This window comes from Corvus brachyrhynchos, unplaced genomic scaffold, assembly GCF_000691975.1.
Source record: "Corvus brachyrhynchos isolate BGI_N302 unplaced genomic scaffold, ASM69197v1 scaffold34, whole genome shotgun sequence".
Classification (NCBI taxonomy): domain Eukaryota; kingdom Metazoa; phylum Chordata; class Aves; order Passeriformes; family Corvidae; genus Corvus; species Corvus brachyrhynchos.
In genome coordinates this window covers 7,959,658-7,975,285 of record NW_008238126.1, presented here as the reverse complement: position 1 = coordinate 7,975,285, position 15,628 = coordinate 7,959,658, and the positions used below count along the sequence as shown (strand labels likewise).

Sequence of the window (15,628 nt, the reverse complement as noted above, 5' to 3'; positions counted from 1 at the left end):
GAAGCGCGCGGGCGCCTGAGGGGGCTGCGGGGCCCGGGCAGCCTTTGCTGCCGAAAGCAGCAAAAATACGGCAAAACCGGGGGAAATACGTCCGTGTTAAAGCCTCCGGGCACCTTCGCCCTCGCTTTGCCCGAGGTTTCCGTCAGCCAGGGTGCGTGTGTCCGATGTCAGCAGAGCCAGGCTCTCTCTCTGCACCCGCCTGCCTGTGGGGAGGGGAAGGTGTGGGGTGTCCCCTGCTCCTTCCTCCGTAATTCCAGAGAGGTTTTGGAGGAGAAGAGGGGGTGCAGATGTTACATTTCCCTAGGGGAAACCATTTCCCACCTTTCCTGCAACCCAACCCGTCGCTGGACGCCATCAGTGTCCCATGTGCGGGGCAGATCCCTGTCCCCAGCGGGTCAGGGAGGGATGCTTGTGCCCTGCAATTGGTGCTGAGGTTCTTTCCGTTATTTATCCAAAGGGTGCTTTGTCATGAGACCTAGCAGATCTCCCATGGGAGACAGGTACGCTCAGAAAAATGGAAGGTGGGCAGGTGGCTTCAGCTTGGGGGAACATTAATACACAAGGACAGGTCTCTGGCTGATGGATGTGTGCTGCCTCCACCTGCTAATTCACACCAGCTGTTGGCGTGACCTATTCTGCCAATGCTCCTAAAGGTGCTTCGTCCCCTTTCCCACTCCTAACCAGCCCAGTAAGGGCAGATCTGGTCACTTAATGCTAATGCCTGTAAGGGTTTCAGAACGCAAAAGTATTTATTGTCTGTTCAGTATTAGTATGTTCAAGTTTTAGCTCTAAAATGCTGCAAACTCTTGAATAATAATTGCCTGTAACCTTAAGTCTACCACCTTTCTGTCTTCAGCCTCAGCAAAGCAATCCCTCTGCACTTGGGGTGTTGCCTTGAAGGACACTCCCTGTTACCTCCCTAAGTGACACTGATATAAGTACAAGAGGATGAAACACTTCATGTTGGAGGTATAGGTGCATGTATATACTACAGTATTGCTATAACCACCTACAGAAATGTTAACATTGATTTTAAAGGAAAACTCTGCACAGGATTTGTGGTATTTTCCTAGGGCTTTCTGTGACTGGCTTCCAGAACCTCAGGAGAAAACTTCAAACTTTAGGGATTTTAACCTGACAGAGAGCTTTCCAACGTGCTCCACAGAAATGTTTCCTGGCTGCTTCTGTGACTGCCTCTCTTGCTGGTGTTCGCTGAGACAAAATACACATTTTTACCCGACCGGCCCATTTTTTTTACCCAAGTAATAAAATATGACACTAGAGGGCGGCCTGTTAATGTAATTCAATAATGAAGTTGCAGCGACTGCACATGGAGACGCAGCACTGTCCCCTGCTTGGAGCCAGGGCTCTGGCTGGAAGCAGGTCTGGGAACGCCGCCTTCTCCCCCTCTGAGGTAACCACCACTGCTCCAAGACACGGGGAGTATCCTGAGTGTAATACCAGAACCCAAAATAGTGACTATTCCTAAGAAGTGTGATTTTCCAGCAGACCCACGTGACTGCGCTGTCTCATGAGCAGTCCTGTGTTCAGCACTCAGTCCTGTGTGGAGAAGGATGTGGCAGGAGCGATCCTGTCCATTCTCCCATGAGAAACCCATGTCCTGCCCCAAACCATGGCTCCTACTTTTGCAGGTAAGGGACAGCGCTGCAGTTGCAGCTCGGTTTTAGCCGCCTGCACGGCAGTTCAGTGAGCACAGTCCCTGTTGGTGGCTGGCTCTCAGGCTCTGCACAGCCTTCCCGTGACTGAGGAGGTCTCTTACCATTCCAGAGACCGGTTTCCTTGTGTCAAATGAGGTTAATAGCTGCATGCAATTTAATTAATTAAAGACTGGGAATATTTTTAGAACACCAGACGCAGTATGTGTCAGAAATACCAGGTATTATCTGAGTATGCAGTGCTGGCGTTATCGATATTTACATTTTGTACCGCCTGGAAGCGAGGCTCTCCTGGTGGGAGGCTGCCAACAGCAACACCTCTTCCCCCTAGATTTAGGATCTGTGTGTCAAGCGTGAGCCAACAGGTACAAGTGACATCAGGCAGAGGTAAGGCCAAGGACACAAGGTGACGATACACTGTGTGCTGGCAGACACCAGTGATGCTGGAGGTTGTCACACATGGACCACACCACAGGTGGGCTTAAGGTATTCTCAAGAGGCTTTCAGTGCTGTGAGACTATCAAAGGTAATTCAGCATGTTCCCCAGAGAACATTTTAAGATGAATTTAACTGAGACTTTCTTATTGTCTGCAGCAGAAATTGGTCTGGAGTTACAGATGGAAATAACTTAAATAAGTGGCCGCTTTCCTGAAAGCTGATGTTCCTTAGCATTTAGCAATAACGTGTCCTCGTTTTTTGCTAAATTGCAAACGAGCAATTAATTCTTCAGCACTTGTGCAGAATACTTTAAAAATGGAAACATGAAAGTCTTCTATTAAAATGAAGTTGATAGTATGCACCTGCCACTAATGTACTGTACACTGTGTCTTCCACTCATTATAGTGATGATTTGGGTTGAGATCAAGTGTCATATAGTGAAAATCACTTCAACATGTGCCTGTTCATATGCATAAACTCCTGTGTACCAGATGGCAAAATATAATGACATCTTAAACAGCTAATTGCATAAACCTTGTAATGCAGATAATTGCTGAACCAAAGTATGAGTTAATAATTTCCCACTGTATTGCCTGGCTTGACACTAATTCTAAAGGAAAGTTGTGACAATTCTAACACACTGAAGTTCACCAAGCGGTAATTAAAACTAGCACTTAAAATCATTCGACTTTCAAACCCTTAATTACAATTCAGTGGAATCACTTTGTAGAAATCTAACATTTATAGATAGTTACATGATAGCTGATATTTCATCATCATTCCTTTCATGGTGGTGTTCTAAGGCAGGCTTCAGGAAGCGCGTAGCTCTCCCTGGAAGCTTAAGGTTGTACTGGTTTCTATACCAGTGGTCACTGGGAGACACTTGGAAAACAGTGGCCAGGACTAGGAGTTTTTCCACAGGCTATGCTTAAGGCAGCATAGTCCTTTTTAATCACCTGGTGATATATAAATGTAAATAAGCATTAAGCCACTACAATGAAATGTATCAGCTTTCATAGCGTGGGTTTAAGAATTGAATTGTTGTGGTTGGTTTGATAACACAACGTACTGACCTCAAAGCCAGGCCTCTAACACATCCTGAGCTGTTACTGTGTATTGGAAAAGCTGCCATGAAGAATGGAAATAGAATTAATGACAGTAAATACAGTTTTAGGAGAAATAAGCCTTAGCAGACAAACGCAATTTCTTTCTTTGATGAGGCGCATCAAATAATATGATGAAGGTAAAGACTGAATGATAAAGGTCAATGAAGAGATGTGATATTCATTTTTTAATGGAGATTAGAATTAACACTGTGTGATATTCTGATCAAAAAGCATTAGAAACAGCAGCAGAGCATGCACTAATTAGATTAGGAATTGGCAAACAGCCTGTTAAAAAGTAGCTATGAATCAGGAGTTGTTATCAAACGGGAGAGTTTTACCAGGATCAGCATCAGGTCAGATGCTAGTCAATGTTTTCTTCAATGATTTGGATGTAAACACTGTAAATTCACAGCTGATAAATCTGAGGGTGACAGGAACATTGGTGGAGTGACAGACAGTGATGAGAATGACACTCCAAATGATCTCAGTTGCTTCATGAGCTGAGCCCATTCAAACACAATTGCTTTTAATACAGACAATACAAGATTATGTGGTTTCTAGTGCTCACACTTTTAAAAAATTGTTGGAAAACTGGAGAGGGTGCAGAAAAGAGCCACAGAGAGGATTTTAGGGGTGAAGAAAGTGCTTAATGGTGAAAGACTTAAAGTGCTCAATCTGCCTTGCTTACTGGAAAGAAGACTGGGACGTGACATGAGTGTAATGTGTAAGTATTTAAGTATCTACAAGATGTGTCTGGAATTATCTGCTGGATACTGATGACATTTTTAATCTTTCAGAGAAAAATGGACAACTGCAAGTTGAAGTCAAACAAACTCAAGTGAGAATTTAGGGGGTTTTAATAGCCAGAGTAGCTGAAGGCTGATTTTCAAGGCGCAAAGTAGATGCTATCTTTTTTCACATTTTGTTTTCAAAGCAAGACCAGAAGACCTGTGGTAACTAAAACCAAGTGAGTGCATTTAATGCAGGGACAATAGCACACAATAAATTGTCATGTATCAAGGGGCTTTCTCTAGCCTTCAGTGCTGAGTCTATATACATCAGCAGTCATTGCATAAGCATTTGGGAGCAGGAACGTACACCTGTGCAATGGAATAATCAAGTAATAACAAGCCTAACACATTTCATGGGCTCTCCAGACTCAGGCCAGGTGTGCAGATATCACACATTCATATATCTCTAATAACGTATTCTTTTTAAAAAGAGACAATTTGTGTGCTGCTGGAGCTACACAAACCCCCCAAAAAGCAGCCCCCTACCAGTAGATCTTTCAGCCCTTGCCTGCCTCCTGGTATGAAATGGCCGATTCCTCAGAGTTCTGTGCCTCTGCTCTGTGGCAAAGGAGAAGCAGTGACCACATCCCTGGCGGTCTTCCACCTGGAAGCCTGTTTTATTCACAATGTGAATCAGACATTCCTGGATGGGAGAGGATTACAGGCAGAATATTAGCCTGAAACTTCACCCCAAGCCTCTTCTTCTGATACAATTCTGTCTCAGTGATTGATTACTGTAAGAAATGCTGCCAAACACTTGTCACGCTGCTCACACAGCTCTCTTCTGCTCTGGTCATACACACTCACCACAGCAGTTCCCTATGTGTTGTTTGCATCCTACACACTTGCTCCTCTCTCAATACCCAAAAAAACTCAACAACTGTCAAAGCCATGAGCAGGCAGTAATCATTTCAAGACTCTCCAGTACCATCTCATGGTGCCTCCAACTACAGCTCAATCTAATGCAGAAGGAAGAGAAAGCAGGGACCTCATCCCATTTCCTTCAGCTCTGGCATGTTCTTGGAGGTCTCCCATCTAACTTTGGATGGAGCACAGTTCAGCCTAGCCCCTGACCAAAGCTGGGAGCTAAACTCTATCAAATCCAATAGCACAGACAGTTCTGTGCAAGGCTCAGCACAATCCTCTCTGCCTTTTAACATATTTATTAGCCCATGAATCATAACTAACAGGTGTCTAGGTTGTTACTAATTTTACAGACAGATGTAACTGGATCTGATATGAAATACTTTAATGTTCAGGTCTCCTTTACTGCTCCCTGGGGTCTTTCCAGCCACCCCTGCTGTGGATCGACAGCCCTTTCCTCTGTGGGAGCAGCACTGCCATGTACAGCTGGTGAGGATCAGGCTGTTTTTCCCTAGAGAAAGATACTCCAGGGAAGATGCCATTTCTGACAGTTAAAACATTTTCAGTTTATACTAAGCATCCTCTGTAAAACCTCAGCTCAAGGTGATTGTGTCGAGCTCTGCAAAGTAACTCCATTCAGCAGAGCTCACAGTGCATGTGTGGTACATGATGAGATGGCACTTTTTTGTGTGTTCACCTCCTAATTATTTACCTGAGGTGGTCCCTCAGCTGTCTGTAGCTAGCTGGAATTACAGCCTTCCCTCACACACTCCACCAGCTGCATGGAACATGTGCCTCCAGGTGGTCCTGGGTAGTTTTCCCAAGAGGACTATTCTTCAGGGAAATTTCAGTACAAAATTCTGTGAGATTCACGCATTTCATTCATTGCTTACATGTGTAAATGCAGAATGTCATTGATGGCATCTGCCCCATAACTACAACACAACACACTGTCCATAGAAGAGACACTGATAACTCTATAACAAACCAATGCAAAAAAAGACACTGAGCAGCATTATTAATTGATAACTCAAATGCAAAAGATTTGAGGGACATTGAAATTGTCAGTGATAGCAAAACCTGGACAGCTCAACAGTCTCAGGGACTTAGGCAGAGATTGATGCAGTGGCTGAGGACCTGCCTTTGGCTTGCAGTGATGCTGGTGATCAACTCGGAGCAGAAAATTGTCCCACCAATCAACTCAGCATCTTAAAATGAAATACGAGCTGAAATTAGTTGATGGGAAGGATGTTATCTGAGAAACTTCTTTTTCTTTAAAATATCTGATAGATCCAGGATGTGGTGGTACAACGTGATGGTGACTTATTTCTCAGTCTGTGAGTGTAAATTCATCTTCCTCTTTTCTTTCAATATGAAGAAGTCTTGGAAGTCGAACCTGGGGGTAGATTATCTTCCAGAAGTAGAAATCTAGAAAACAAGGCAAAATATGTTGTCACGTCTCTTTACTGCTCCTTGCAACATTATTTCCTGCTTAGGATTTCTAGATACTTATTATATCAATGCACTTGTAGAGTGAAAACAATTTCTGATCGTGGGTTTTATCAAGACAGAATTCAGTACTGAAAACATAGCATGCATTTTGAGTTTTATTAACAAGTACTGCTTAAATTGAATCTCTCCCCATCATTCCCTTTCTAACCAGGATTCAGTAACATTCAAATAGTCCCAAGGTAATAAATATTCACTAAAGAGGAGCATAACTCAGAGTTCTCCTACCTGGCTGTGGTTGCTTGGTGCTCTTCAGAGGAGGAGCCATCTTCTCATCTTGTCTCCTCTTCTCTCCAGGAGGTTTTTAGGAAAGGATCAGCCATCATATTTTACCTTTTCCTAAAAATGCATGCCTGTCTTTGCCATGCCTCATATGTGTCCTGATATCCAAAGACATTGGAGACAGACTGAAAAATCTGTTGGTAGGTAGAGAAAACACTCTGGGAGGAGTGGGCCTCCAGATTCTGTTCTCCATGGAGCAGTTGCTCTCTGCCATTACTCTGATTAAAAACCTTATAATAAAATACAGTGTCATCTTAGAAGGGGAATTTGCTTCCAGAACTGGTGAAAATCACTGGAGATCTATCATTTCTCCAGATGAACACCTGGCAACTGATTTTCTTTACCCTCCCTAATTTGCCTTTGATTTCTAAGACCCTAAGGCACTTTAGAGATCAGAAAATAGTTCAGTCTATAAAAAAGAAATGCACCTCTCTTCTTAGCATTGGTTCTCAAATTGTTCTTTCACGCACTGCTATCACCATGTGTAATTACTTGCAGGTGTCAGCTGGAACGTGGTGTCTTTTGTCTTCTCAAGTGCTTTGGCCAGCAGGGACCTAACAAGCTTTGGTTTGCTGTGATTAATAGGTTGGCTCTTGGTCTAAATGACCACTGGAAAAGGACATCCTGTAAGATAAGAGCTTTCACTGTCAGTCATATGGATTGCTTCACCTCGGAATGTTCCAAAGCAGCATTGCTGGAACAATTTGGACCTGGGTCTGAAGCCAGTGAGACTTTCGTAGACATGCAGGACTCTGCAATAACTTTCAATTCAGTGGTTGAATTCCACTACGGGCACCAGAACAGGCTAAGAAACCAGTGATCTTGATCACAATTAGGCCTGATTGATACACATTATTTGCTTATCATCTATTCCATATCCCATCAATTTAGGTTCTTAATATGGGCACTTATCACAGCAGTGATTGCTGTCTGCTCTGTTAATTGATGATTTCATTGTTCATTGCACCTATTTATGCGTGGCTGTCAGGAAGGGTTTTGTTGTTTCAGCTATGTGAGCATAAGTAAGAACAGTTCTCCAAATCATCAAAATGGCATTCAAAAATCCTCAAAATCTCCAAAATGGGATTTTGAATTAGGTAGTGGTTTCAGGAAAAAATCTGAAGATTGCCTACAGAAAGAGAACAAATTCTTTAGAGATTTTTGTTGTCCAGCAGATTGGCTGCTGGAGGCTTTTCAGGTAGCAAGGAACCTCTCCCAGGAAGCTTCTGCAAGGCTCTGACATTTATAGAGTGGCTGTTGGTGTTGCATAACCTCAGGAGCATCATTATCATTGACCTATTGTAGAGCTGCCACTATTTCATGTCCTGTGTTCTTCAGCAGAGCAATGCTTATCTGTGCTTTTCTTAACTCACATCTTGTCGGTAAGAGCTTTTTTCTGTGTCTCATGTTTCTATTTAGGATATAGAGCAAGAGGAAGACAAAGAGGCTCTAAAAATTAGAGAACTTGGAGTTATGAGCTGGTTTTATAAATTTTGGGCAGGGTTAATTTCTTAAAGATAATTCTCATTTTGTATTTAGTTCAAATAACAGATTCTAATGCTATTTAAATTTTGCTATTTCATTTTTAACCTCCATTATTTATCAATTTCTTTAAATTGTTTGGCTTGTTCACAGCAATTTTTAGGGCTTCTTCCCCTCGACTATTTTATTGTGGCATTTGAAGGGATCTCTGTATAGTCAAACACTACTTTATGCAGATCCCATTGGGGCTATTCACATATCCATATGTGCACACAGTTCCCACTAATGCTTGTCAATGGGACTTAACATATGAGCATGGACATGAGAATAGACCCCTTGCTGGGCACTTGACTAGATGGGGTTTTTTTTTTTGATGTTGATCCAGATCACTCACAGCAAACGTGGCTGTTATTAGAAATCACTGCACTTAACAGGACCACCGAGTGCAACCTCCCTTCCCTTCTCCTTCTTCCACACAGGAGCTGCTTGATGGGGTTTGCAGGCTCATGGTAAATATTTCTTAGACACAAACGGGAATCCAAGGTTAATGCATAAAGTAGCTTTATTCTGTGTGTTCCCTTCTGTTTGCCATGAAACAGTATACAGTTAAGTCACTCCATTAAAGAAAGGGCAGGTTTTTTAAGGAATTAAGTGGGACTTGGATGTTTGGGCTCTGTGTGTGGCTCCACCTAGGCAGGATGGTTGGAGCTTTAACACCCAGTAGTTACGAAAACAAATGGAAAGCTGAGCTAACTTTGAGTATTTACATTTTATTTCCGTGTACCTGGTTTTAGCATCTTTTGTGGTTCTTGTAACTGTGGGCTCCCCACTCTGCTGGAATTCACGTGCCTATAAGTTAAGTGATGACAGAACATTTTCCATCGTGAAGTTGAAGTCTTCAATATGTTTTGTAAAACTGATGCATCTTGTGCCATCTGCAAGCCCACTCCACTGTGCAATTCAGGGAGATGCAAATGTTGAATCAGTATTTTTTGTTAACCATATGAAAATAATTACTGATTTCAGAGTAATTTGTAATGAAAATGTGTCCACATCTGAAAGAGGAAATGACCTAGTCAAGACATGTTCTCTCAATCTCTTTTCTGCTAGGAGGTTTCCTGCTTTTAAGCCACACTTTGAGATTTTGGATGGTTGTTTTGATCCTTGGAGAAGTTTACTGAGCTATAATTCTGGGTGCACTAGGGACCAATGAACTGAAGTAAAGTCAAACATGGGCAGGAAGCACAGTGTTTCAATAGCCAGCCCTTCAGGAATTTACTTAGTTTAAATCTTCACTTTCTACTTCACTCCATGCTTTCAGGTTTTCCCTACTGGCACTAGAAGCATGAACAGGCCTCTAACAGTACCAGGATAAAACAGTGTCTGTTTTCCAGAGATCTGGTGCTGATCCCCCCAGCTACATTGTGGGCAGAACCTCGTACCAGGGCAGAAACCTTGAATTTAGTCCCTGTGGACATCAGACTGACCTCTGGCTAAACGGGGGCCACATCTCAGGACAGAACCAAATAAGAGCAATTTCAGCACACAGTGACTCACAGTTATCCATCTCCCAAGGCTGGCTGGTCAAGGTTGGCCAGTCTTTTCTGTTTTAAAGCTTGAATTTCAGTGCTCATAACTTTACCTAGTATTAACCATCAGAAGACATTTTCCAAAATTCATGTTTTTGTCAGGCTGATTTCCTTCTAGAAAACTTTTACTCAAACTAATTCATCTATTCATAAGAAAGGTTCTAGGAAATATTTTTCAGTGTTACTGTTCTCACAGTTTGACCCTGTAAAGGTCTGATAACATCCTGGTTTGAAAGCAACAATCAGGAGACTGGCCTACATCATCTGTTTCTCAAGAAATGTTTTATGGAAGTCTCAAAAATCCATCAAATCTCAAAAGCCTTTACAAACTTCACATTTGCTTGTGCTCAGCAAAAATTTTACAGCATTAAACTGCAAAAGTCAGAGCAGTTTTACAGGGAGGAGGCACCATTTGGGCAGAGTGCACAGACCCTGTCTTGCCAGGGAGTTCATGAACACCTCTCTACAATGTTTTTTCAAATATTTGCTAACTTCTGGGTGCTCAGTCTTGCATTCCCAGGATGTCCTGTGAACATCTCCACTTCATGTGCAATTAAATGTCATTTACAAAGCAGGTAATGAGTTAAAATAACCGTGCCCCTGTTGCTTAGGAGGAAGTATGTCTCTTAGCTGGTACTAATGGATGGCAGCTATTAGTTACTCCTACATTAAGGTGCATTCATATTGAAATTTTCTACTGTCATTACAATGCATTTGATTAAAATGCATAAGAATTACACACTAAATATCATGTGGCTGGATGGAAGCGTAATTTAGCTGAGTCTGCAGATGCAGTCATGCAGGTGTTTCTGTAATTCTGATTCACTTGGTAAAACTGTTGATGTTCAGTGGCCCTCAAATCACATAACCATCTGTGGTTCCATTCCTTGTGAAAGGAATTCCTTGTGCCTTTTATCAAATATGATCACTGGATTCCAAAGCAAAACTTTTGTGAATTAGGCAACATTTAAATGTTGGGTGCTTTGTGAGGAGGAGAGGTATTACATATATCAGGTATTTCAGCTTGCGTTTGTTAACCACAGAGCTACTGCAAGAAGAGGATAAATCCTGGGGTCTTTGTGGGAACCTTATCTCACTCCAAGGAAGCATTATGCTCTCTTAAATAAGAAAAATTAATATGTAAGTCTGGATTGTGTCTGATTTGAGGTTTTTGAAACTAAAAAAGTCTGGTCTTATGCATCTCCCTAACAAAATGTGCCTGAAAAGCACTGAATGTGAGTTTTTATAGGTAGATTCACATTTTTTGCCTAGACCTCATATCAATAAATACAATCTTAGCAAACGCAACTATTGCAGATTTAGTTTTCACAAAACGCAAGATAATGCCAGGTAATTTCAGTGCAGAGCCAGAGAGCTGAGCCCAACACCAGGTGGGTCCACAACTGCCAGCAGAAGCTCCTCTGTCCTTACAGACAGGCTCATGTCCCATTTCTTTGCTAGACTGAGAACTTCTCCAAGCCAGGAAGCCACAACTGGGAGCAAAAGACGAGGAAATCGGAGCAAATAGGTGAGGAAAGCAGGGACAGAGCTACAGGAGCTCTGGTTCTGTCGAAGGGCTATGGCTGGGGGTTTGCAGTGCAACTCATTGCTGACCTTGCTATGGTGTTTTCCAGCCTATAGTGCTTTCCAGGCTGGGAACATCCAGCCCTTCACTCCATTTGGAATCAGACTGACGTAACTTTTAGAGAATCACAGACTTGACATCATCAGAACACAGTGTGAAGCAATCTAGCTAATGTGAAGTTTTGTCTAGAAAGTCTTTCAGGGTTGAGCATAGTTTGAAAGAAAAAAAAAAACAAGGCAGAATCACAGGTGGTTTCCTCTTTACCTCAAGGATCACTGTGTTTACATATTTTGAAAAAGTGACTGAGCTAATTTATAAGAGACTTTTATTTTTAAGGAAAAATAAACACATCACAAGAATTTTAGTCCATCAGCAACATATGGAAATGAGAAAAATCTGTCCTCGGTTGATGAAATATTTATTTATCATTGAAATTCCAGACATTTGCATCCAGTGTAAGGGCAAAACAAATCTTATGCATAACCTCCTAGAGAATTCTGTTAAGAGCAGTTTTGGATACCTGTAAGTAATTACGCGATCACATTCTCTAACGGATTTAATTTGGGCCAAGTAGCAACTACTGTATGTCCAAAAAGATAATGAATTAAAGCAATGCTTTGGCATATCCCCTTTCTGAAATGTTAGCAGCCTCTCAAGTGACTTGAAAAATGGGCTTCAATAAATGGACAGGAAAATATAAGCAATTAAATTCAATCAATAAAGCTGTCCTTGACCAAAGTCCAAACATTAAAAACAACTCCAATTGAATTATGAGAAATCCTTTTCTGATTTTAACTAGATTAGTTTAATCACATGTGCATTGAAGTTGCGTGCCATTCCTCACTAAGTTTATGGAAACAAAAAGCTCCGTACTGCTCCCTGTCCCTCACTTTAGCCCAGCTCTGCTTTTCTTAAGAAGAGGTTTCTTCTGATGAACAAGGTCACTAACTCAGAGGAAAATAGCAGAGCAGGGTTCCAGGTAACAGCCCTGGTTTCCAGTCTTCTCTCCCTTTGCTTCACTTCCACGGAATCCCTTGTCCCCATAACTACTCCATCTCTTTCCTTCCTTTTGTTGAGAAACAGAAACATTTCCAAAACCCTGAAAAATGTAAACCTCTCCCAAGTCACAGAGTAACTGGAAGGTTTTTACAGCACCTCCTCCCCCCATTCTTTCTTCAGCTTTTATTCTACTGTACTGATATAGCTGAGGATAAATATACTAACAAAATCAGGGGTGCTCCAAATTATGGTAAGAATGTACATACACACGGAAATAAGCAAACTGGACAGTACAAATTCTTTAGAAGTAAAAAAAGACAAACTCAGAGACTTCTGGAAAAAAATATTTTTGCAACAATCAGTTATTTCAAGAACCATTACAAATAACAGAGTGTGTCTATATTCAAATCCTCCCTGAGAAGTGCAGCAGGGAAATTCAAACTCTTTGCTGGAGCACCTCCCTGTTGCCTCAGAGAAAACAGGAGTTCACCTCTCCCTTCCCCAGGGACCCAGGAACAGCTGACAAATAACTTCACACAAGCCAGCCAGCCTTCAGCTGGGAATCTCTACACAAGTCTACTTTGCCTGCAGGAGATCCGAACCAGTAACACCTGTGAGCTAAACATTGCTTGGCTGGTTCTCTGAGCTGACCTGTACAATGAAAGTAATCTCCTATATTCAGAAGGAGAATATAATATGAGGTTATTTTAGATCTCACCTTTCAGCCACAAAGCACTTAAGATATGAAATAGGTGGATCTGGGGAAATAATTCATAAGTAGCCAGGTGTTAGTTGAATTTTTTCTCTTAGGGGACCTGAGGTTCTTCAGCAATTCCTTCCAAAACGAAGGCTGAATTATGACAAAATTATTTTCCTCAGATAAGGGACAGTGGATCAGAAGCAAAGTCATTTCCTGTCCTATAAGAAGAGAATTAAAACATTGCGACCAGAAAGAGGGAGGAAAAGGGCTGGGGGCAATGGGCTTGCTGGATCTGCAGGATGACTCTGGAGACCTTCCCATGAATGCATCCCCACAAATGCTGTGTCCAGATTTTTAGTGGACACAGAGCCAAGTGTGACAAAACTTAATATGAAATACTACATTATTGTATATTGTATATTGAATATCGCAAACCAATGCCTGGCGCTGCAGTTATGAGAATAGGAAAACTCACATTGATGAAGTCTCCTACTGACTTTGTCTTGATCACATTGGCCGATATTTCACTAATGTGTCAGGAGATCAAGATGAGCAGAAGGACACCTGAAAAAAGCAACTCCCTTCCTTACTGACAGCAGAACCTCTGCCTTGGACAATCTCTAGCTGTTTGCACACATACTGGGAAGCCCAAGGAGCTTGTATTCCCTTAGCAACCAAAGTTGGCACCTGTGGTATTTGTTTTCAGCGACTGACACCAAGAGTTTGAACTTACATCTGTTTTACTGAATTATGGTAAAACAGTCTTACTAACTGCAAAAAGCAACTCTCATTTGGACAATGCCATCCAGATCCTTTGCAGCTTGTGCTGCCTGTAATTTCACTTCACGTCCCACCCAGAAATTACAGGAAACTGCACAGCACAAGGACATGACATGTCTTGTGCAGGCTGGGTCCTGACAGCTTGACCTATTCCCAGCTTTAAAACTTGCTTATGTAGAAGTTTTCCTGATGTCTTTTATAGTTTGTTCGTAAAGGATTGTCCACGTGGTGCCTTATCAAAAACTGTGGAATGAGTCCAGGAGATGGCAACAACATGAACTGCTGTGGGGGATAACAAGGACTCTGTTATGACTGGGAACGTTTGCAGTACTATAAATAACTCTATCAATATTGTGATAATGGCACTTTAAAGAGGTCTATTTTACAAGTGTTGAATGTAAGAGAGACCACAGCTGTGCTCATTAATTCTGAAGTATGCTCCTCTCTACGTACAATTTGCAGGTGTAACAATAGGAGTGTTGACTCAGTGCAGGTCTAGCTAGTGTTTGGATTAAAAAAAAGGTCACAGTAGCATGATTAGTTCTTAACGAGCCTTTATTGTGTTTGGCAGAGGGAAGGCAAATGATGATAGTTTAATTGAAAACAATAAAAGTAAAATGGAACTTTGTTACAGAATTTAGCTATACGTAAATAGCTTCTCCCCCCCAAAGAGCAAGTACCGTAATTGACAGCAGTAGATCTTTTGATAATTAATTGCAGTAAATTATCACTTGGCACAAAGAAGGCATAATTCTAATTAATTTGCAACCTTTCCAGCATAACACTGAATTGAAAATGGCACTGCTGTAATTTTTTTGAAGCTAATATAGAACTGGAGTACAAACAACATTGTGATGCTTTCTTGTGTTTCCCTTGTTTGGAGTTGAACCGGGGTGATTCGGCCCTCTCCACACAATTGCTGTATCTCGCAGGGATGACCCAAATGGGCAGGAGTTTCCTGCACAGTCAGGATTAATCTGCCACAGCATGGGATAATATAATTATGTACAGAGATCCAGGCAGAGAATGGGTTCAGCTGGGGTTCGTCTGGGACATCCGGGGCTGCACAGTGTCCCTTTCACTGTCCTTTAAATCTAGGCTTGGTTAAAAATGAAGGTTTGTGGTAATGTGGACAGGCCAGACTGTTTGAACTGAGCTCAGAACTGCAATGTCTGTCAAATCCAACAGTTAACTTACAAATGAATTTTTTTTACCTCTGGGAACACAAATCCCCCTTGGCAACTGCAGGGCCGAGCTATATGGCAAGTCCTCTTGAGGATGTGTGATGGAAGGAGGTCTGTAGAGGCAGCCAGCTCACAGCACTGGCAGCTTTTAACTTCAAGGACTGCCGAGATGCAATGGCCAACAAATCCGTCTTAAGCAGGATGCTCGGTGAGTGCTTATGGATGAGGTGCTGTTCCTCTCTTATCATAACCAGAGTTCACAGCGATGCTCCCCAGCTAATGATTTGTTAATGGAATTAAGATCTGGGCCCCAATCTGTGACTTTGCAAACAGCCCACAACTCTTCTGTGCCTCAAAACTTCTCGGTGTCCCTGGGAGATAATATTTACCTCCCGCACATCAGTGTTGTGAGAATAAATTAACTTTGGGAGAGTATGTTGAGCTCCTTGGAAAACAGTTACTAAATAAGTGCAAGTATTATCATATATTAAATCAGATCAGCTATTAAAAACAAGAACAAGTCCTCAGATCTGTAGTCTTCGCTACATCAGTTTCTCCCTCCTTTGCTGATTACTGTTAGCCTTGATAATAATGAACTCAAAGACGATATTAACAGCCTAACCTATACTATGATTTAATCTTG

General features: G+C 41.9%; 1 protein-coding gene and 1 long non-coding RNA gene across 2 annotated transcripts in view; both read right to left on the bottom strand.

Moving 5' to 3' along the window:
* The window catches only part of NFIA (nuclear factor I A), a 322,110-nt gene that overhangs the window by 233,713 nt on the left and 72,769 nt on the right, over positions 1–15,628 (bottom strand). The gene's annotated exons all lie outside the window — the stretch shown is intronic.
* On the bottom strand, positions 3,391–12,526 carry LOC108446573. Its single transcript, XR_001861787.1, has 2 exons — positions 6,613–12,526; positions 3,391–6,303 (listed from the first exon to the last, which is right to left on the bottom strand). It is a non-coding gene; the product is annotated as an uncharacterized LOC108446573 (long non-coding RNA).